The 21,677-nt window shown below is 42.8% G+C and overlaps 1 long non-coding RNA gene across 2 annotated transcripts in view; it reads right to left on the reverse strand.

The window, feature by feature from the left end:
- Window positions 1-21,677, reverse strand: part of LOC123367579 — a 53,133-nt gene that overhangs the window by 27,902 nt on the left and 3,554 nt on the right. Inside the window, exon 2 of one of the 2 annotated variants that reach the window (XR_006578536.1) lies at window positions 15,740-15,848. This is a non-coding gene — a long non-coding RNA (uncharacterized LOC123367579). Of the gene's footprint in view, window positions 1-15,739; window positions 15,856-21,677 lie in introns of both variants that reach the window. The other variant, XR_006578538.1, reaches the window with a different exon arrangement.

The raw sequence follows: 21,677 nt of genomic DNA on the forward strand, positions 1-21,677 counted from the left end.
CACAGGATCAGCCCCTAAAGGTATGCCTACATTGCAATAAAAGACCCATGGTACAGCCGCAGCAGCCCAGGTCAGCTGACTTAAGCTCACAGGGTTTAGGCTGCAGGGTTATAAAATGGCAGTGTAGATGTTTGGGCTGGAGCCTGGGCTCTGAGACCCCTTTAGGGGGAAGGGTCTCATAGCCTGGGATCCATCCTGAGTCCAAACATCTATACTGCCATTTTTAGCCCCGCAGCCCAAAACTTGCATGCTGAAGTCAGCTGAGCTGGGCTCTGAGATTCAGTGCTGCAGGGGGCTTTTAAATAGCAATGTATACATACTCTAAGTGCATTTCCTAAGGTCACATAGGAAGCTGTAGAAAAGCTGGGAACAGAACCTATGCCCCAGTCCCCATTGTAAGCGTGAAGGGAGAGAGGGTCAATTTTATAAATTGGCTAAGGTGCCAGTAAAATGGTAAAGCTGAAATCTAACTAGATTTGCCAATTTGATGAGTGCTGTACCAATACTAGAAGGGAGTTTCATAGGAGAACCCTTTTTATTGTGTTCACAGTTAGCTTACTCATTTTAACAGTAGGGTCTTTTCAAGTCAACTTTTAACTTGAACACTATTTCTCAAATCAAGATTTACTTAATCTTAGCCAATTAACAATGGATTAAGTCATCAAGAACTACATCAGTATACAGTCACCAATCAAGAATAGACACAACTAGCATACTAGCCATGTACGGAACACCAATACTGTCTTACAAGAAACTGTCAGACTAAAATTGAGTCTTAAGAGTTACACCAAGGAACAGTGCAAATCACTAAGATTTCTCACTACATTTACTATGATATCAGTCACTAGTTCTTTAGCTCCTGACACATTTGTCACACTTCTAGGCACACACTTGTCTCCAAGGCACTCTTAAGAGTGCAGTCCCAGCTATTTGAATGGATTGCTCCAGAATGGACATGTTTAGATTGTTGTGTATTTGGTTGTCATGGTTTTTGTTCCTATGGCAACTGAGTTAGATTATTAGGGGATAGCCCAGCCGGTTTCGGCCGGTTGGGTGAGCTCTGTGTCTGTAAATAAAATGGTAGTTTTGTTAGCTGTCTGCTGTCTGGCCTCAAGTGATTTCTTCCTAAACCGGCTGCCCCCAAGGATATAACAAGTGGCGATGAGGATGGGATTCCGGTGCTGCTCCACTAACAGAAGGAAGTAGAAGTCAAGGTAAAGAACAAACAAACAAACAAAAAAGCTGCTTGTTTGCACTGACTGTGAAAGTGAGACTAAAAATCATGGCTACTCTGATCAGGCCACTGGAACCTTTTGATGAGAATATAGAGCAGTGGCATGTGTATACTGAGTGTTTTGAGCTTTTTGTTATTGCAAATGACATTACAGAAGCGAAGAAGGTGCCAATATTCTTAAGTGTTGTAGGGGCTAAAACCTACTCCCTGCTACGCATCTTACTACACCCTGTTAAGCCAGTGACTAAATCTTACAGTGACATTGTGGAAATCCTGCGGTCCCATTTTTCCCCAAAACCACTGGTAATTGCTGAAAGATATAGGTTCCACAAAAGAGACCAAAAGGAAGATGAAACAGTTGTACAATTTGTAGCAATTTTAAAAAAGCTAGCAGAACACTGTGAATTTAAGGAGATGTTAAATGATGCCCTGTGTGACAGGTTAGTGTGTGGCCTCTACAGTGAAGTTATACAGAAGCGCCTACTGACAGAGGCTCAGCTTACCTTACAGAAGGCTGTTGATATTGCTGTCTCCATGGAACTGGCTACAAGGGAGGCGCAATACATCGGTGCATCCCCTAGGGTGCAAAAAGTGTCACAAGAACCGACCCACAAAACTGTGCAGAGTCAAGAATGTTACCGCTGTGGTAAGCTGGGTCACCAGGCATCAGAATGCTGGTGTAAGGACCTGGTGTGTCGACACTGTGGCAAAAGGGGACACATTGAGTGTGCCTGTAAACAAAAGAAAAAGAGGCCTGTCGTCTGGCCGACAAAAAGAGGAACCCTGCATACCCTAGAGCAGACCCAGGATGATCAAAGTGACACCTCATCGCAAGAGGAAGTGCCACTGCATGTTTTGTCTTTGGCAATGGGCTCAAATGAATACTGGGTAACCCCGTTGTTGGATGGCAAACCTATACGCATGGAACTGGACACCGGTGCAGCCGTCTCGCTGGTCTCCAAGACTGTGTATAAAGAAAAGCTACAGCATCTTCTGCTTAAGGCAACAAACACTGTTCTGAAGACATATACGGGAGAAGCTGTGCCCATGTTGGGCACTATTGATGTTAAGGTGGAGCTCAATGGACAGGCTGCTAAATTGCCACTGTTTGTGGTGAGAGGTAACTACCCAGCCTTAATGGGTAGGTCTTGGCTTGGGAAGATTCAACTGAACTGGGCAGAAGTGCACCGGATGACTAAAGAAGAAACCAGTCTAACCCCTATACTAAGGAAACATGCTGCTGTTTTTGGAGATGATTTGGGAAGTATGAAGGGAATCACTGTGACATTGAACATTAAACCTGACAGTCCACCAAAATATCTGAAAGCCCGAACTGTGCCATATGCCATCAGGCCGAAAGTCGAAGCGGACCTGGAGCACCTGGGCACCAATGGAGTCCTAATACCAGTTACCCATAGCTCATGGGCCACTCCTATCATTCCAATAGTGAAGAAAGATGGCTCTCTCCGGATTTGCGGTGATTTTAAAGTCACTGTCAACCCAGTGTTGTGTGCAAAGCAATACCTGCTTCCCCGCATCAATGACCTCTTCGCAGGCCTGGCTGGGGGACAAAAGTTCAGTAAGATTGATCTGAGTCAAGCATGTTTACAGATGCATGTCGATGAAAAGTCCCAAGAGCTGTTGACTATTGTGACTCATAAGGGGCTTTATCGATACTGTCGCCTACCCTTCGGAATAATGTCTGCTCCCGCCCTGTTCCAGAGGGCTATGGAGCAGATCTTGTGTGGCTTGTCAGGAGTTCAGTGCTATCTGGATGATATCCTGGTCACTGGAAGAAATGAAGAGGATCACTTAAAGAATTTAGAGGCTACCCTACAAAGACTGGAAGAGTATGGCCTACGAGTTCGCAAAGACAAGTGTGAATTCTTCAAGCCCTCTGTTGAATATTTGGGACACATCATTGATTCTGCAGGTCTTCATAAGGCCCCTGCAAAAGTTAAAGCTATTGTGGAGGCTCCCCCACCTCGAAATGTAAGCCAGCTGCACTCGTTTCTAGGACTACTGAACTATTATGGAAAGTTCATCTCACAGTTAGCCACACTGCTAAAACCACTTCATGAGCTCCTTGGGCAGAACAACGCCTGGAAGTGGACTGAAGCCTGTGATGTTGCATTTAACAAAGCTGAGGATGCATTGCTAAATTCTGAAGTTCTAACGCACTTTGATCCATCCTTACCCCTACAATTGGCCTGCGATGCCTCCCCTTATGGAATGGGAGCAGTCGTGTCACACATTATGCCTTCGGGAGAAGAGAGACCTATTGCTTTTGCTTCATGCACTCTGAGCAAAGCAGAAACTAACTACGCCCAAATCGAACGTGAGGCATTAGGAATTGTTTTTGGAATTCGGAAGTTTCATCAGTACCTGTTTGGGCGAAAGTTTACTCTTCTCACAGACCATCGACATCTGACGTCAATTTTTGGACCCTACACAGGCATTCCCCCATTAGCTGCTAGTCATATGCAACGTTGGGAATTTTTACTTTCAGCACACACATATGAAATCAAATATGGGAAATCCACTCTGCACGGCAATGCAGATGGCCTCTCAAGGTTGCCTTTGCCGGTCAAACATCAAGATAGTGCCCAAAAGGAAATCTTCTACTTTGAACAGGTAGAGAATACACCCATCACTGATACTCAGATAAAGAAGGCAACTCGCATTGACCCAATATTGTCCCAAGTTATGGACCTGGTGATGCATGGAAAAACTCGACAAACCTCTCCGGTCTCACCCGACCTTGTTACCTACATGTCCAGGAGGACGGAGTTATCGGTCCAATCTGGTTATTTGTTGTGGGGGAGACGTGTCATTATTCCACCACCACTGAGATCACAGATATTAGAACAGATACATTCCGGTCACTGTGGAATAGTGCGCATGAAGGAAATTGCACGAAGCTATTTTTGGTGGCCTGGATTGGACAGTGCTATTGAAGAGAAGGCAAAAGCTTGTATGTCATGTCAGGGTGTGAGGAATGCACCCCAGTGGGCACCCCTACACCCATGGGACTGGCCTGAAAACCCGTAGCAACCTATTCACATTGACTTCGCTGGCCCCCTTGAAGGAAGCATGTTCTTGGTGGCAGTAGATGCCCATTCTAAATGGCCAGAAGTCTCTATAATGCAGTCCACTACTGCAGAGAGTACTATCCAAAAACTACGAGGACTCTTTAGTCATTTTGGTCTGCCAGAACAACTTGTGAGCGACAACGGACCGCAGTTCGTCTCTCAGGAGTTTCAAAATTTTATGAAGGCAAATGGGATACACCACATCACGTCAGCACCATATGATCCATCCACCAACGGATTAGCTGAAAGATTTGTGCAGACAATGAAACACACTTTGAAATCAGCAAGGGGACAATACTCCATTCAAAAGCGTCTAGATACCTTCTTACTTTCCTACAGAAACAAACCTCATGCTACGACCAAGGCATCTTCGGCCTTTCTAATGATGGGACGACAGCTGCGCACTTGCTTTGATCTGCTGAAACCTTCTGAACCCCGACAAATTGTGCAACATCAGCAGCAAAATCAAGTTATCAGACGGGCACCCAGAGCAAAAGAGCGAACCTTTAGCCCGGGACAGCCAGTTTTGGCTCGGAATTATACTTCCAGAGCTAAATGGGTCCCTGCCACAATCATCACTCAAACAGGACCTGTTTCCTACACAGTCCAGACTGCAGAGAATCTTACCTGGTGGCGACAAGTAGATCAGCTGTTGCCAGGTCATGCCAGTCCTCAGGACACATCTGCAGTTGAGTGGTCTGACTTCACCACTTCTGGAGAGACACCGAATCACAAATCACCTGTTTCTGACTGTTCTCCTCCATTACTGCCGGCGGCTGAGATACCCCTTTGCCCAGCACGAGCTGATACCACCTCCTCACCTGTTCGTGCTGCGGACCCAGAGCCCATGGTACTTTCAGGTGCAACAACATCAGAAGTTTGCCATAATCCACCTAGAGACAGAAGGCCTCCTCATCGGCTGGATCTTTAGCTAGGGCGAACCCACGGTTATGGGGCAAAATAATCTCCAGGGTTTAGCTGGGAATGGAGGCAGTCTACCCTCCTTCTCTAGTCTAGTGTGTGTTTTATTTAGGGGATGTTCTTATTAGGGGGGGAGGAATATGTTGTGTATTTGGTTGTCATGGATTTTGTTCCTGTGGCAACTGAGTTAGATTACTAGGGGATAGCCCAGCCGGTTTCGGCCAGTTGGGTGAGCTCTGTGTCTGTAAATAAAATGGTAGTTTTGTTAGCTGTCTGCTGTCTGGCCTCAAGTGATTTCTTCCTAAACCGGCTGCCCCCAAGGATATAACATAGATTATCAAAAGCAGCTACTTCAAGCTATAGTTTTAAATCTCTTAGGCCAGTTTGCTTAGACTTATAACCGAGAGCATGCATATAGCTTTAGTTAAAATCTAAAATATGGTTCCTTGATGTCTCAGTAGAGTGTTGACTTAAGATAACCTTCAGTTATTTATGTTAAAGAACAGAGTGAAAATATATTTTTCAATGAAATTGCACCACTTTTTCTTATGCTGCTAAACTCTGGGATGTGGGGACAGTCCTTTCCACAGGGCTGGTACAGACCTACATCCCACTGGAGAGTCCGCTGCTTCTTCATGGGTTCCGTCAACTCTGGGATCCCACATGGTGATGTCAGTTTTATATACCCTGATTCCAGGACTTATTGGAGGGGCCTGCCATTGTGATAATTGGGCCTACACATTTACCTGAATTGTGAGGTCAACAGTAAAAAGAGACTGAACGTTTATAAATGTTGCAATAACCTATAACAACAAACATTGATAGGAAGAGAGACAAAAATGGAAACAGAGACTGAATTAGTCCAAACAAAAAGGTTTACAGATACAATTCCAAGACTGTGTTAAGATCATGCCTGGTAAACAAAAACAGCATGAAAACGAAAATCAATGTGCCAAGATTGGTATGTTGGAAATTAGGTCTAATTTATGGACAAAATAATGAGGTTTTGGACTATTCCACCCATTACTCACTTAGAAAAAGAGACTTTGGGGAGAACAGCTGGCTACTGGAACAAGCTTCTCCATCATGGCTGCCACTCCACCATCGTCAGGGACCCCAGACCTTCATCATCCTATTCCTAAGAGATGTTCTGACCAGAGTGAGGCACCCAGATGACATCACCACCTCTACTGACTCTGGCTGAATCCTAACCACCACCTGGTATGTGAGATTTGTTCTCCCCCCACTTTCCTCCCCACTGTGTCCTTTTCCTTCCCTCCCTTTTTTCTTTCCCCATCTTTCTCTCCTTTTTCTTCCTGTCTAATAAGAAACCTGGTTTAGCTGGCCAAGACTACATATTTTGCAACACTGTTGTAAGCCTATGACCAGAAAAAAAGCAATGCCCTAAATAGCCCAATGCTGGTACAAGTTTGCCAGGACTTGGAGTAGTGCAGGGATCAGCAACCTTTGGCACTCGGCTCGCCATGGTAAGCCCCTTGGCGGGCCGGGCCGGTTTGTTTACCTGCCGCATCCGCAGGTTCAGCCAATGACGGCTCCCACTGGCTGCGGTTCACCGCTCCAGGCCAATGGTGGTTGTGGGAAGCGGTGGCCAGCACATCTCTCGGCCCGCGCCGCTTCCCGCCGCCCCCATTGGCCTGGAATGGTGAACCACGGTCAGTGGGAGCTGCGATCGGCTGAACCTGCGGACATGGCAGGTAAACAAACTGGCCTGGCCCACCAGAGGGCTTACCCTGGCAAGCCGCGTGCCAAAGGTTGCCAATCCCTGGAGTAGCGGATAAGGCTAGGTGCCATACCTGTGTTTTCCCAGCAGCAAAATTGCAAGTTGGAGTCAACACCAGAGACAGAAAATACATTTTCTCTTTAATATTCTTTTCTCTCCCCTTTTGTGTGTGTTTGTCTTATAAGAAATAAAACAGCTCCAGCCTGTCTCAACTAACTTCTTCTCTTTTCCTCATAAGGACAGTTATTACCATCTTTGTCTCCTTCTAAGAACTCTCCCCTGCTAAAAGGAAAGGGCACAAGGGATGTTAGCTCATTAACTGTCTGCCTAATTGAACCATCTCCCCATTAAATTCACTCCAGGGAGAGAATAGCTATCACCTTTATGTGATCAGACTACTGGGTTGTTAAACTGAAAACCTAACTTAATATTCTACATTTCAAATGCTTTAACTGTTTGTCTGTCTTTTTGTATCTTTAAAACGGTTTTTAATGTGTGTTTGCCATGGTAATAAGCAGGCTGCGATCTCCGAATAGCAAACCTTGTTTAACTATTTAATGTTGGACAGTGACTGGATTATGTGAACGTGTTTTATTTCATCTAAATATGAAATGGGCCAAACACCACTCACCTCTGATTTCCACTGGCCATTTGCCAACTGAGTGCTCAACTTTCAGTTTCTCTGCTGCTTCCATTGGTATCCAGCAGATGGCATTGGTGTAGAAGAGGTTTCTTCAATCCTTTTCTAATCGGAGGCTTTTTATGTTTGATTCACGTGGCAGGGCTCCCTCCTCTGCTCTTTGTACCACCACAAACAAGCGGGGCACTTTCCAGGTTATAAGTACCAGTGTATTATTTATTAGGTCCCCACCCCCAGTACTGCCTTGTAAAACGTACAAGTGGACATTAACTTTCCCCTTAGCCCAGAAAGGGAAAGATCTCCTCCTCCTGCAAACCTGTATCCCCTGGCTCCTACCAGCCTCTTACCTTGTCTTTTTTTCTTGCCTCGCTGTTCCCAGCCGATGGGTTGATTGTTCTCATTAGCCTTCTGCCTAATGAAATCCACTCAGGGGTGGGGGGGCAACAGCTAGCACCCTTAGTGACCAGAGCTGGATAGGTTTAGGCTCCTGGCACTCTGTGACAATTTATTTCAGTATTAGCCTATGTCATTAATTGGGTTTCTCACCCTTTTAAGCAATTTCTTTTAATAATTCCAAGTTATATGCAGGTCAGGTGATTTTATCTTTCAGCCTTCCTTTTTATACTATACAATGCCTATCACTTCCAGAGGGCAACAGTCATTTACCAAGAAAAGAAAAACCAAAATCAATCATAGTATTCTAAATTTGGTCGATATGCTCCTTACATTCTTTGACTGTATATAAGCACTTCACATTATTTATGGCTTACAATAGAACAAAGACATTAGCAACCCAGAGAGAGAGAGAGTTTATCTGATTCATAGGGCAGAGAAATCAGCAGCTGCTATTTCAGAGTGAAAGACATTGATTGGACAAAATCAATTATTCATGTTATATTTGAGTTAGAATGGCAAACACACACACAGTTTATAATGTGTGTGAAAAACATACAGTTTAGATTTCTCGGATTAACAGGCAGTTTGCCCTATTTGACTTTCAGTCTCACAGCCAATTATTTCTAGTTTGTTTAACTCACAGCTTCCCCCACTCATCTCTGAATCCACTCAGTGTGCTTTTTGAGTTTTTGAGGGCCAGAAGGAATCAAGAGCTATTAATGATTCAAGGCATATTTGTTCTCTGCACCCCTTACACGGTCCTCTGCCTTAACTGCAAGACCACATATCAACTGAAAGTTGTGTTGTGTAACTTTACTCTTAATACTTACACAGTCTTAGATGTTTCAAAGAAACATTCAGCAGTTTCCTCACACAGCATATTCAATTGTATCAGATAAAGAAATGAAATAACTTCCTTTGCATAGCGAGCTTGAGTAATTGTAGAACAGAAGACTGTCTTGCAGGCCATTTAGTAGCATTATATACATGTTGATTTACCTGATCCCGAGTCAAACTCCACTTTAATCTTCCAAGGCTCATTTTAGTTTGAAGAACAGCCAAACACACCCATTTGGACAGATTCCTATAATGTGTTTCCTACTACTTAATGAAAAAGGAAAACAAAAATTAACTTATCTTTCTGAGATAATTTATTTCCGGAGATCAGGTAAATGATGTTTTAAATATTATTTTAACCCTTCAGCAGGTATATTTCAAAGGAGAGAAAGAGAAGTCAATTTCTTTGACATGTAGGATTATGTCAACTGGTGGGAAAAGTTTCTTTGGGGGCAGGAATTGTCTTTTTGTTCAGTGTTTGTACACCACCATCTAGCCCAGTAGGTTCATGACTGGGACTCCTAGGCCCATACAGACAAATAACAATAATATTAGACTCTTATTGAATAATTCTCAACCTGCTACTGAACAAGGACTTAGTGCTCCTTTATATCTTTGGAGATTTTAAACCCAAAGGATCGTTATGACAATCTAGTCTGACTTCTGCATAGTTATTACTGCATCTATCCCACAATTTGTGGCTGAACTCTAGCATATCCTTGAGAGATTTAAAGCCTATTAAAGACTAAGAATTTATCACATCCTTTGGTTTCCATGGCTAATTATTCTCATTGTTAAAAATTCGCATCTCGTTTCTAGTTTGACCTTTGCTGACTTCAACTTCCCACCATTGGATCTTGCATGGCCTGTGTCTACTAAATTAAAAAGCCCTGTAGTGTCCAAGATATCTGCTCCCTACGTAGGTACTTGTAGACTGGTCAAGTTGCCTCTTAGCCTTCCCTTCAATAAGCTAAACAGAGAGAGCATCTTTGGTCTCATTCTCAGACATGTTTTCTAGGCCAAAAATCATTCAAGTAGCTCTTGTTTGAACCCTTTCCAATTTGTTCAATATTCTTTTAAATATGTGAACACCTCCACTCGACACAGCTCCGGTAGTGGTCTCATGAATGCTGTGTACAGAGCATTCACTTTCCTACCCCTACTCCATGTTCCTCTGTTAATATAGGCAAGAGAGCTGTCCTTTTTCAGAAAATGAAAAATTTTGATTTTTGATTAAAAACAATTTCTTTTCAATTTCTGAGTTTTTCCTCCTTTTCTCTCTCTCTTTTCCCATCCCCCTTATCCCTTTTCAGTGGAAAAATGGGAGAAAGAAGACTGATGCAAAATCTCTAGTGTCATGTAGCAAAAAAGGGCAAACAGTATTGCCCTGGGGGCTCATGTACATCTGGTTATCTGCTATGGCCCTTAAGTCATTTTCAGTCACCTGCTTTCCAGAATGCAGCCCCCAGTCTTGCAAATACATTCTACATTCTTTTTCTCCCAGATGCATGGCCTCCTATATGGCTGTATTAAAATGCATGTTGTATGATTGCACCCACCCAGCCAAGGGAACACGATCATGCTATATCAGTGACCTGTCTTTGTTGCTATTCATCACTCCTGTGTACCACCTACAAAAACTTTTTATCAGCAATGAGGGACTCTGTTAGAAGCTTCCCCACTAGCCGATAATTCCCCCATTAACAATTACATTTTGAGATCTATCCGTTTGCCAGATTTTAATCCATTTAATATGTGCCATATTGATTGATATGACTTTTAGCACTGACGTCAATAGGAACAAGATCAGTTCTCTACTGCCTAACTCTGTTTGTTTGTTTGTTAGTTAGTTAAAGACTGAGTAATGGCATCTTTTAAATTGAAATGAGGGTGAATCAGACTTCTCAGTATTAATCTCATATCAGACAAAAGGATTTCTGGAAGGCAGCAACGCTAGTCACTCCCTCTTCCAGCCTCCAGCTTTTGACTGCACAGTCTGTACAGAACTTCCAGTACCTGAAGGGTAGGGGAGTGAAAAACTACAGCTGGAAACTGAACTCAAGCCTGTAAACCCATAGCCCCCTATTTTCGCTTGTAACACAATTTTTAGTAGCATTATCAAAACCTAGTCCACTCACAGTCAGCGTATTTATGAATATTAGTCAAGTGGAGCGCAAACACAATCGGAATTTTTAAAATGACAGTCCTATTGTAAATCAGTGCGGTTCTAACTCTGGCTTCTCTCAGAGATGTTTTAGCCTTCTATTTTTATTGATGAGAAAAGGAGCTTTAGAGAGAAGGATGCTCCATTTGCTTCTGCCCAGGAGCTTTTGAACAGAGATTGGATTATAAAAAGCACCAGATAGTTCAAGTTTAATTACAGTGCAACAGGCAGAGAGTGGGCATGTAGGAGGGCGCTGGAAAAGGGACCGTAGAGGGACTGGAGGGCGAAAGGAGGCAGAAAGCAGTCATTAACCAAAGCAAGATCCTTGCACTTGTAGGAATCCCTATATGACCTGTTAATGCCTCTCTAGTTCTAGGAGTTCAAGAGAACAATGTCTATATCATTTGGGTATAAATCTTTAAGAGTTGTTTAAATATTTTTAATTCCTGAGGTTTCTTAAATAAATCACCCTGCCGTTAAGAACTGTGGCTGACACCTTCACTTCCTCTCAACCCCAAACATCATCACCATCAAGAACATTTTCTCCTCCTCAGGACCTTGATGCTCTAAGTCTAGGCTATAAAGTTGCAATCATGCTAATATTCCTAAATCCAGTGTGAGCTGAAAGCAAACATTAGGGCCAGGAATACATCCTGTAGCTCCCTGTTGTTGAAAGGATATGGAAACAAACCACTTTATCTGCCAGTATCCCATGCATGTAGGAACTTAGAAATAATTCATTTGGATCAACCAGCCTACTATGTTGACATACGGAAACAAAAAGTACTTCCACTCAGCCAAACCGCATATCTTGGCAAGCTACCTGCTAAAAGACAACAAAGACATAGTCAAAAGACTTGGCAGCCTTCCTGGCATGCTACACCTTGAGCTTAACAAGTTAGTCACGCTATGCTGCGGCTTAGCCATACAGCGCAATACCACAAAGGGGAATATCAGAGTTTGGGTCCGAACTTGTCTGTCTCTTCTGGGCCTTCAGAGGCTGGCAGTGATGGGGAGGCAGCAAGGCCAGACTGTAGGGCTAGGAAGCATTTTCATGAAGGAGTAACATGGAGAATTATACTTAGCCCATACTGTATATAACTCTTATCTGCATACCTGTCTATCTTTCTTAGGAACTTCTAATGCCCCAGTAACTGTATCATTCAAGCCTCCATATCACTTTGTAAACCATAAACTAACTAATTAAACAATCAAGTTCGATGGTGGATTCTGAAGGGAGCTTTGTCCATTTCTCCCCCCAGGTGGGAAGACTCCTGTGGTACTGTGCATCTAGAGGTCCAGGGCAGTAAAAGAGAGAAAATGGAGAGACCTTCAGGTCTCTGATGGGCTCAGAGAATCCCCAAGCCCCCTTCCAAGAAACAAACGTCAGTCAGACTGTTGCAGCATCAGGTTGCCTGTGCTAGTTAAGCCAAAAAATCATGGTGGCAATTGAATATATAGCAAATGATCATAATCATCTGCAGAGTTACTCAACATGCAGACTGTGAGCCAGATCTCTGGCTACTGTAAAATGACATAGCTACACTAAAATGACTGAGCTATGCTGATTTACACCAGCTGAAGATCTGACCTTTTATTGCAAAATGGTGGCTGTCAAAGAATCAGCACCAATCATAATGGCCTGAGAAAACACCCTGTAAAGAATTCAGTGTGAAATTGTTACAACAGACTGAATTCCATCTGATCTGGCTAAAGCCAATACATTTTCAGCATGTTATGCCAAAAATGGTTGATGCACAAAATCAGGTCGCTCACTGCATTCTGGGCACCAGCAGGATGTTTTTACTGCATGGATATGTCTATTAGGTTCCACTACTGTAGATCAGTGGTTTTCAAACTGTGGGTTGCGACCCAGAACTGAGTCGTGGAATGGAAGGGACTGGGTCATGGTGGCTCTGGTCAGCACCACTGACCGGGCTGTTAAAAGTCCCGTTGGCAGTGCTGCCTGGCTAAGGCAGGCTAGTCCTACCTGTTCTGACACCGCACTGTGCCCCAGAAGTGGCCAGCAGCAGGTCTGGCTTCTAGGTGGGGGGCCACAGGGCTCTGCATGCTGCCCCTGCCCCGAGCACCGGCTCCGCACTCCCACTGGCCGGTTCCCAGCAAAGGTGGTTGGGGGGGGGCAGTGCCTGCAGGCAAGAGCCGCGTGGAGCTGGACCTGCTGCTGGCTGCTTCCAGGGGGCAGCACAGTCCATGGTGCCAGGACAGGCAGGAAGCCTGCCTTAGCACCCCCGCTGTGCCACTGACTGGGAGCTGCCCGAGGTAAGCCCATGCCCCAATCTCCTGCCCCAGCCCTGAGCCCCCCCCCACCTGGAGTCCCTTCCTGCATCCCAAGCCCCTCATCCCCAGCCCCACCTCAGAGCCTGCACCCCCAGCCCAGAGCCCCCTCCCACACCCTGAACCCCTCATTCCTGGCTCCACCACACAGCCCGCACCCCAACCCTCTGCCCCAGTCCTAAGCCCCTCCCACACCCCAAACCCCTCACCCCCAGCTCTGTTGGGTCACGGGCATCAACAATTTTTTTCAACTGGGTCACCAGGAAAAAAGTTTGAAAACCACTGCTGTAGATGAAGATCATCAGCATTCTGCACAGGCTTGCATTAGTAGGGTTTGCAAGAGTAAGTAGACTATAGCAGCACCTGACATTCTGATCTGCAGATGCCGAATCACAAATAAAGTAGCAATGACACACTCTAAGCAGAACCGAATTAGTCGCTCTGGGAAAAAATCAATAAACTAAATACTGTGTTTTAAACGATTATATCAAAACCCTTTCCAAGGGTTGATTTTTTTTATTTTTTTATTTTTTTTGCAACATAACTTTTCAAAGTACCGGAGTACATACTGAACGTCTCAACTGTATCCATAAATGTTTCATTGAATACCTATCATGTACAATGTATGTTTTTCACAGTTGAACCTGATTCCCAAAAGGGATTCATTATTCCTCTGCTCTGAGGTTGCAATCCTGCAAATAACACATTACATTATATAGAGATACTGCAGTGTTGGGAACATTGCTCTTCTCAGGAATTCAATCTCATCAGTTCAGGTTGCTGTGGTATATGGATTAAAAATGAAACATTACAGATATTATGAACAAATATATAAATATCCATGGATCTACTTTAGAAACCCAAAAGTTATATTTGAAACCCTTTTTTAAGTTTAAAGACTACAGGCATTTTTGTTGTTCAGTATTGTTCCTGAGGAGCTAGAGAACACTCAGGGATATTAAATATTGCACAAATGGCTTGTGAGTCATTAAGTGAGTTGTTATGTTGTGGGACTAATTCTCTGGAGTCGAATAGGTGCAAATTCTATACAGATTCTTATTCTTCAAAGAGAAAAAATATACTGTCTATCTTGGAAGTGTCTATCCACTGTCGGAAAGCAGGATACTGGGCTAGATGGATCTTTGGTCTGACCCAGTAGGGTCATTCTTATGTTTCTCCTTGTCTTTTGGCTTTTAAAAAATTATTTACTGCTTATCATTCGCATACCAAAGTAAGAAAGTCATGGTACAAAGGAAAAAAAAAAAAGAGAGAGACCGTGAGGAAGAAATCCCAGAAAATTCTAAACAATTTAAAAAAAACAAAAACATTTTCATTTTGTTTCAAAAGATTTTCATAGAAACATGCAAAGAATTTCCAGCAAAATGAAAATTCATTTTTTGGAAATTTTAATGAAAAAAATTCAACCAGCTCTCTTAAGTAGGCAGGGAGAGCCAGCAGCAGCCACAGTACCAGACACCTTTTCTGAGTGGTGTCAGATACAGAAAAAGTAGTCAGATACAAGCTCAAGGCAACCTCTATGTAAAGGGGAATTTCAACTACAAGCTTTTGGCATGAGGATTGCATGAGACCCATCATTTGAAGAGCAAGTGAGCCGCCTAAAGGTAATAAAGCAATAAGACTTTGCTCCTGGATGTCTGAAGATACATCTGGTCTCCTTTTAAATCCCAATAAACTGAATCAAGATTTCCTGTGGCAGTAAATTCCACCTGTTTATTATACTGTGCATGATCCATGGATTTGTACAAGGTCAATATAGTCTTTACTATTATTTTTAATTCAACCTAATATCTCTATTAGCCTTATCTACTTTAAAAATAGTTTATCTATGATCATCAGAAAACTGGGAAACAAGTGTGGAGAAGGTGTGGTTCTGTTATCCGTGCTATGGTACTGCCTGGGATTGTAACTGAAAATTTGTCAAATGAAATGTGACCTGCATGAATTACTGCTGTGATACATCCTGTATGGATGTTTACAGTTTGCATAAATAACTCAACTCAATCACAACTTACTTGCTAAGAAAATGTCTCTAGGCTTTAAAGGTGCGGTTCACACTGTCAAGGGGTAACGATATTGTATGTGAAAAATTAGTTCAGATATATGACTCCACAGTTCATATTTTGCAAACACTGCTCTGAAATGTATTGATGCCAGATACACTGTGTGGGATCTGAAAACATATTATGTTGCATAAAAATATGAAACAGATGTCTTTCACTTGACAGGATTCATTCCAAATTCTGATCTGTCTAATTACAGGCTACCTTTTCCCTCTCCCCCACATGAAATACGTTCTTTTGATTTGCATTTTCTTTTTCTTTTTTTTAAGACAATCTTTATTAAACATGTAAACAGCTATATAATGCTTTATGAAGTATAGAATTTGTTACAATATTACCTGGACAATATAGGATTTCTGAAGATAGCAACCTTGTCAGCAGTAATGATTCCTCCTCCCAGGTAGGGTACATCAAATGTCGATCCATGATAACAGTAGGAGGAGACAACTGTTTTCTCAAAGGAAGAAAATATACAACTAATTCATGGAGAAATTAAGGGGAATAGAGGAAATACAATATCAGCTATAGTGATAAGTAATTACTACTCTTAATAATGATCTTCGCGATTTTTCTTCATGGTCCAGACCAACAATCATTTTGTGTAGGTCTGTAAAAAAGCCCCCTTTGCACGCCTCCTTCCCACCTTGGATCTTGTGTCAAGTGTAGCACAGCCTCACTCAAGGACTGGCACCCTGAACTTTGTTCATCATTAGGAAGAGAGATATTGAGCCAGTGAGAAGAGTGCAGTTTTACATCCCATACAGACTAAAAAAAATCAAGAAAATCTAGACTCCAAAGTGTCACTACCATCACTCAATCACCTTTAAAAAAATATATTAGAGACAGGGAAATAATTGAAGAGATTGCCAGGATGATGAGCAAGGTATTAAAGAAACTAGAAATTATCTACGTAGCTAACTTGCTAGTTGGTTTCTTGATCAGAGGCCTCACCAAGTTCTGTAAAAGGAATTTCAACCAATAATGGACCCAGTATCTCCCTGCTTGATTTAACAAGCCATGAGAAAAATGGGTCCAGCACAAAGCTTAGGTTGAGTTTCAAGCAAGCCTTGGTGGAGATTCAGGTCTAGAGCAAGGTTTTATGGTTTTAAGTGAAAAACAAGTGTAACTCCGTGGTTTTTCATGGTATGAACCTGAAACCAGGCAAAAACTTGCCAGTTTTGGCTGAGCTTTTCCTTTGAGATTTTGGATTCATTCAAACCTGAAACTCAGAGCAAATTTCAGTGGATGTGAACTCATGTAACTAACCACACAAAGGGTTCTCATGAAACCACTGCAAACTAAAACCACCAAGTTTCAAACAGCTCTCCTTAATTCAGACATTTTTGGCTCAGGCAATCATGCAGGTGTGCTTACTCCCTGCTGGCCTAATGCCCCCTCACCAATGGCCTTTTTCCAACATGAAAATAATTACACTCAAATTCCAGTACTGTCAGCCACCCTTGAACTTAAAGGCAGTAGGCCAAATACAGCAGTTGTGCAAGTAGGTTTATGTCTGTTGAAAGTCTACGCAGTTGTGCCCACTTACACCAAGAGTGGATTTAGCTCAGTAATGCGGTAAGTATCTCTGTGGCTTGTTTGCTGAGGCAATTTGTTTTTTTTCCCCCACTTGAAAGTGCCTACATTGGTTTTAACACTTTGTTGTGACCTTCTCTCCTTGTAAAGAACATGCTTTATTACATATACAGAGTGAGATTCTGCACTGCATCTCTTAGACACATAGCACAGAACCTTCAGCCCAGGGGAACAGAGCCTAAGGTAGCTTTAACCCACCTTTATACCCTCCTCATTCTAGGCTGCTAGGGGAACCAGAATAATGTAGTGAACACTGGAAGTCTGCCTGAGGCAGTGGTCCCCAAACTTTTCAGATCATGCCCCCTTATCCCTGTCTGTGCCCGCCCCACCAGAGCTGGGGCTGAAAGCAGGGCCACAGCTCAGGGAGGGATGTGCAGATGGGTAAGGGGGTTGAGGCTGGGGCCACAGCTGGGAGTGGGCCAGAATAAAGCTGGTAGCAGAGCAGGGCTTGGTGGCACTCCTTTCCACCCACCATGGGAGCTGGCCCAGGCCCTGCCGCACCCCCCAAATGCTCCTCTGCACCCCCTAAGGGGACATGCCCCACAGTTTGGGGACCTCTGGCCTAAGGTATAGGAGACTGTCCCCATCTGCCTGTGGGCAGCAATACTGCCCAGAATCTCCAGACTGCTATTCACTGTTACTCCACCTCCTCCTATACCCAGCCGCACCTTTGGCATGCTAATGGTAGAGTTAATGATTCTAAGGTAGGAAGGAGAACAGCATAATAAAGACAATGGATTTCAAGAAGGCAGACTTTAGCAAACTCAGGGAGTTGGTAGGTAAAATCCCATGGGAAATAAGTCTAAGGGGAAAAACAATTGAAGACAGTTGGCAGGTTTTCAAAGAGACGTTATTAAGGGCACAAGAGCAAACTATCCCACTGCATAGGAAAGACAGGAAGTATGGCAAGAGACCATGCTGGCTTAACCAGGAGATCTTTAATGATCTAAAATTTAAAAAAAAGTCCTAACAAAAGTAGAAACTCGGTCAAACTACAAAGGATGACTATAAACAAATAACACAAGTATGTAGGGATAAAATTAGAGAAGCCAAGGCACAAAATGAGATCAAACTAGCTAGGGACATAAAAGAAAACAAGAAAACATTCTACAAATACATTAGAAGCAGGAGGAAGACCAAGGACAGAGTAGGCCCATTACTTAATGACAGGGAAAAGACAATAACAGAAAATGTGGAAGTGGCAGAGGTCCTTAACTTCCTTGAATGTTGGTGGCCATGGAATGTCTAAAATAGTGAATGGCAGTGAAAATGAGGTAGGAGCAGAGTCTAAAATAGGGAAAGAACAAGTCACAAATTACTTAGACAAGTTAGATGTCTTCAAATCACCAGGTCCTGATGAAATGCATCCTATAATAGTCAAGGAGCTGACTGAGGAGATATCTGAGCCATTAGCAATTATTTTTGAAAAGTCATGGAAGATGGGAGACATTCCAGAAGACTGGAAAAAGGCAAATATAGTGCCCATCCATAAAAAGGGAAATAAGGATAACCCAGGGAATTACAGACCAGTCAGCTTAACTTCTGTACCCAGAAAGATAATGGAGCAAATAATTAAGCAGTCAGTTTGCAAACAACTAGAATAAGGTGATAAATAACAGTCAGCATGGATTTGTCAAGAACAAATCGTGTCAAGCCAAACTGATAGTTTTCTTTGACAGAGTAACAAGCCTTGTGGATGGGGGGGGGAGGGGGGCGGGGAAGTTGTAGATGTGGTATATCTTGACTTTAGTAAGGCTTCTGATATTGTCTCACATGAACTTCTCATAAACTAGGGAAATACAACCTAGATGGAACTACTGTAAGGTGGCTGCATAACTGGTTGGAAAATTGTTCCCAGAGAGTAGTTATAAGTGGTTCACAATCATGCTTGAAGGGCATAATGAATGGGGTCCCACATGGATCAATTCTGGGTCCGGTTATGTTCAATATCTTCATCAATGATTTAGATAATGGCATAGAGAGTACACTTATAAAGTTTGTGGACGATACCAAGCTGGGAGGGGTTGCAAGTGTATTGGAGCACAGGATTAAAATTCAAAATGATCTGGACAAACTGGAGAAATGGTTTGAAGTAAATAGGATGAGATTCAGTAAGGACAAATTCAAAGTATTCCACTTAGGAAGGAACAATCAGTTGCACACATACAAAATGGGAAATGACTGCCTAGGAAGGAGTGCTGCGGAAAGGGATCTGGGGGTCATAGTGGATCACAAGCTAAATATGAGTGAACAGTGTAATGCTGTTTCAAAAAAAAGAAGCAAACACCATCCTGGAATGTATTAGCAGGAGTATTGTAAGCAAGACACAAGAAGTAATTCTTCCGCTCTACTCCACACTGATTAGGGCTCAACTGAAGTATTGTGTCCAGTTCTGGGTGCCACATTTCAAGAAAGATATGGACAAATTGGAGAAAGTCCAGAGAAGAGCAACAAAAATGATTAAAGGTCTAGAAAACATGACCTATGAGGGAAAATTGAAAAAATTGGGTTTGTTTAGTCTGGAGAAGAGAAGACTGAGGAGGGGACCAGATAACAGATTTCAATTATGTAAAAGGTTATTAAGAGGAGGAGGAAGAAAAATTGTTTTTCTTACCCCCTGAGAATCGGACAAGAAGCAATGGGCTTAAATTGCAGCAAGACAGGTTTAGGTTGGACATTAAGAAAAGTTTTCTAATTGTCAGGATGGCTAAGCACTGGAATAAACTGCTGAGGGAGGTGGTGGAATCTCCATCATTGGGGATTTTTAAAGCAGGTTGGACACAAACCTGTCAGGAATGGTATAGATAATACTTAGTCCTGCCTTGAATGCAGGGAACTAGACTAGATGACCTCTCCAGGTCCCTTCCACTGCTATGATTCTATGCGTCCCATGCCAGGGTTTGTGAAGAGATCCTCAGAACACAGCCCATGGCTGTCTTCCTCAGTTACTGCATCAGGGAATTTCTCCTTTGTCTGGCTCCAGGGCTGTTTCAGCCCTTTTATGGTGCTTTGGCTCTTTCACCCAAAGTACAGGGGGTGGGTGTGTGTGTGTGAGAGACATGAAGGCAAGAATCTCAGTCAATTTTTTCAGTGTGGGGTGAGTGTTTAATGACATACAACATTAAAAGTGCATATTTGGGGCCTAAATCATTTTTATGGACTGGAAAGATATCAGTAGCTCAGAGGCCTGAAGTAAAATTCAAGTTGTATTTCTGAATAGTCAACAGGGGGAAATATATCTGAATTACAGTTTTATTATTAGTTGCACCGTAGATAGTTTAAGATTTTCAGTAATGTGGTTATTTTCCCTCAAACAAAATAAGTTGCTGCATGGCAGATACTAGAAGCAAAGTAACTTTTTAATAAATATATGCATTTCTTTAGCACCTTAACATTCAAATATCTCCTATGTCTAGACTGAGATTTTTAAAGGTGACTAAGGAATTTAGATGCCCAATTCCCGTTACAATGAAGGTGTGTGGTGAGGTCCCTCAGGGACCGGTGATAGGGCTGGTCTTAATTAACAACTTCAGTTGGGATTTTCAAAGGAACCTAGGGGACTTTGGTGCTCAATTTCCAGTGGAAGTCAATAGGAGTTGGGTGCCTAACCTGCTTGGATTTATTTGGAAGTCTCAGCCTTCTAACTTGGGAGAAGGAGAAACCCATATTACAGTAAGTGGGTCTGCTTGTGCTTTAATTTAAATGCATAACTGTTTTCAGGATTGGGATATGAATGAGGTGCCTCTTGTCCCAATGTAGATTTATACATCTTGGGGAAAATAACCCAAAATCTATATACTCAATGGAAAGTGTAAACCTGGGAATTAGTAATTCTGGAAGAAATCTAGGGCTTGTAGAGGGCAACATATAGAGACATGAAATTGCAATGCAATATGTCTGCAAAGAAAAGCTCAATGTAGTTTTGGGTGCATTTGCAAAGGCATCTAACCTGGAGTAAGGAGGTAACACTGCTCTTTATATGGTTGTGGTGCAACCACATCTGGAATACTCTGTTCATTCCGGGTATCACTATAACTAAAATATATTCACTAGGCTGGTCAAAAAATTTCCAACTAAACTGTTTTCTGATGGAAAATTAGAGTTTTGACTGAAGAAAACTTTACAGAAATTTGACTTTCTTATAAGATTGAAAAGGCTGCTGTGGCACCTCATGGGAGTTGGAATTTGGATGCCTTATTCTTCCATTCTCCTCTATGGGCTGGATTCCCCAGCTGGACTACAACTCCCATGATGCACCATGGACAGGGACACCCAAGATGCACCGTGGTGGCTCAGCAAGAATGCAGTTTGGTGCATAACGTGTTATGTATTCTGGGGGGCACAGAGAAGAGCAGAAGCATGGGTATATTTTTTTGTTCTGTGTTTGTACAGCGCCTAGCACAAACGGGTTCCTGGTCCATGGCTAGGGCTTCCAGGAACTATTATTAATAGTAATAATACTAATACCAATTACCGAGACACTGCCAGGACATTTCCAAATCAAAGTGGTTTTCAGCCTTCAATGTGTGGGGTTTGATTTTTCTCCCAAAAGTCAAAATTCTCCTCAGGGAAAGAAAAAGACATCTTCCAACCAGCTCTAATATTGATAAAGGAGGAGAAAAGCAACAAAAATGATCATGCAGCCGGAGGGACTGATTTATGAGGAAAGATTAAAGAGCTAAA

This window comes from Mauremys mutica, chromosome 3 (genome assembly GCF_020497125.1).
Source record: "Mauremys mutica isolate MM-2020 ecotype Southern chromosome 3, ASM2049712v1, whole genome shotgun sequence".
Taxonomy (NCBI): domain Eukaryota; kingdom Metazoa; phylum Chordata; order Testudines; family Geoemydidae; genus Mauremys; species Mauremys mutica.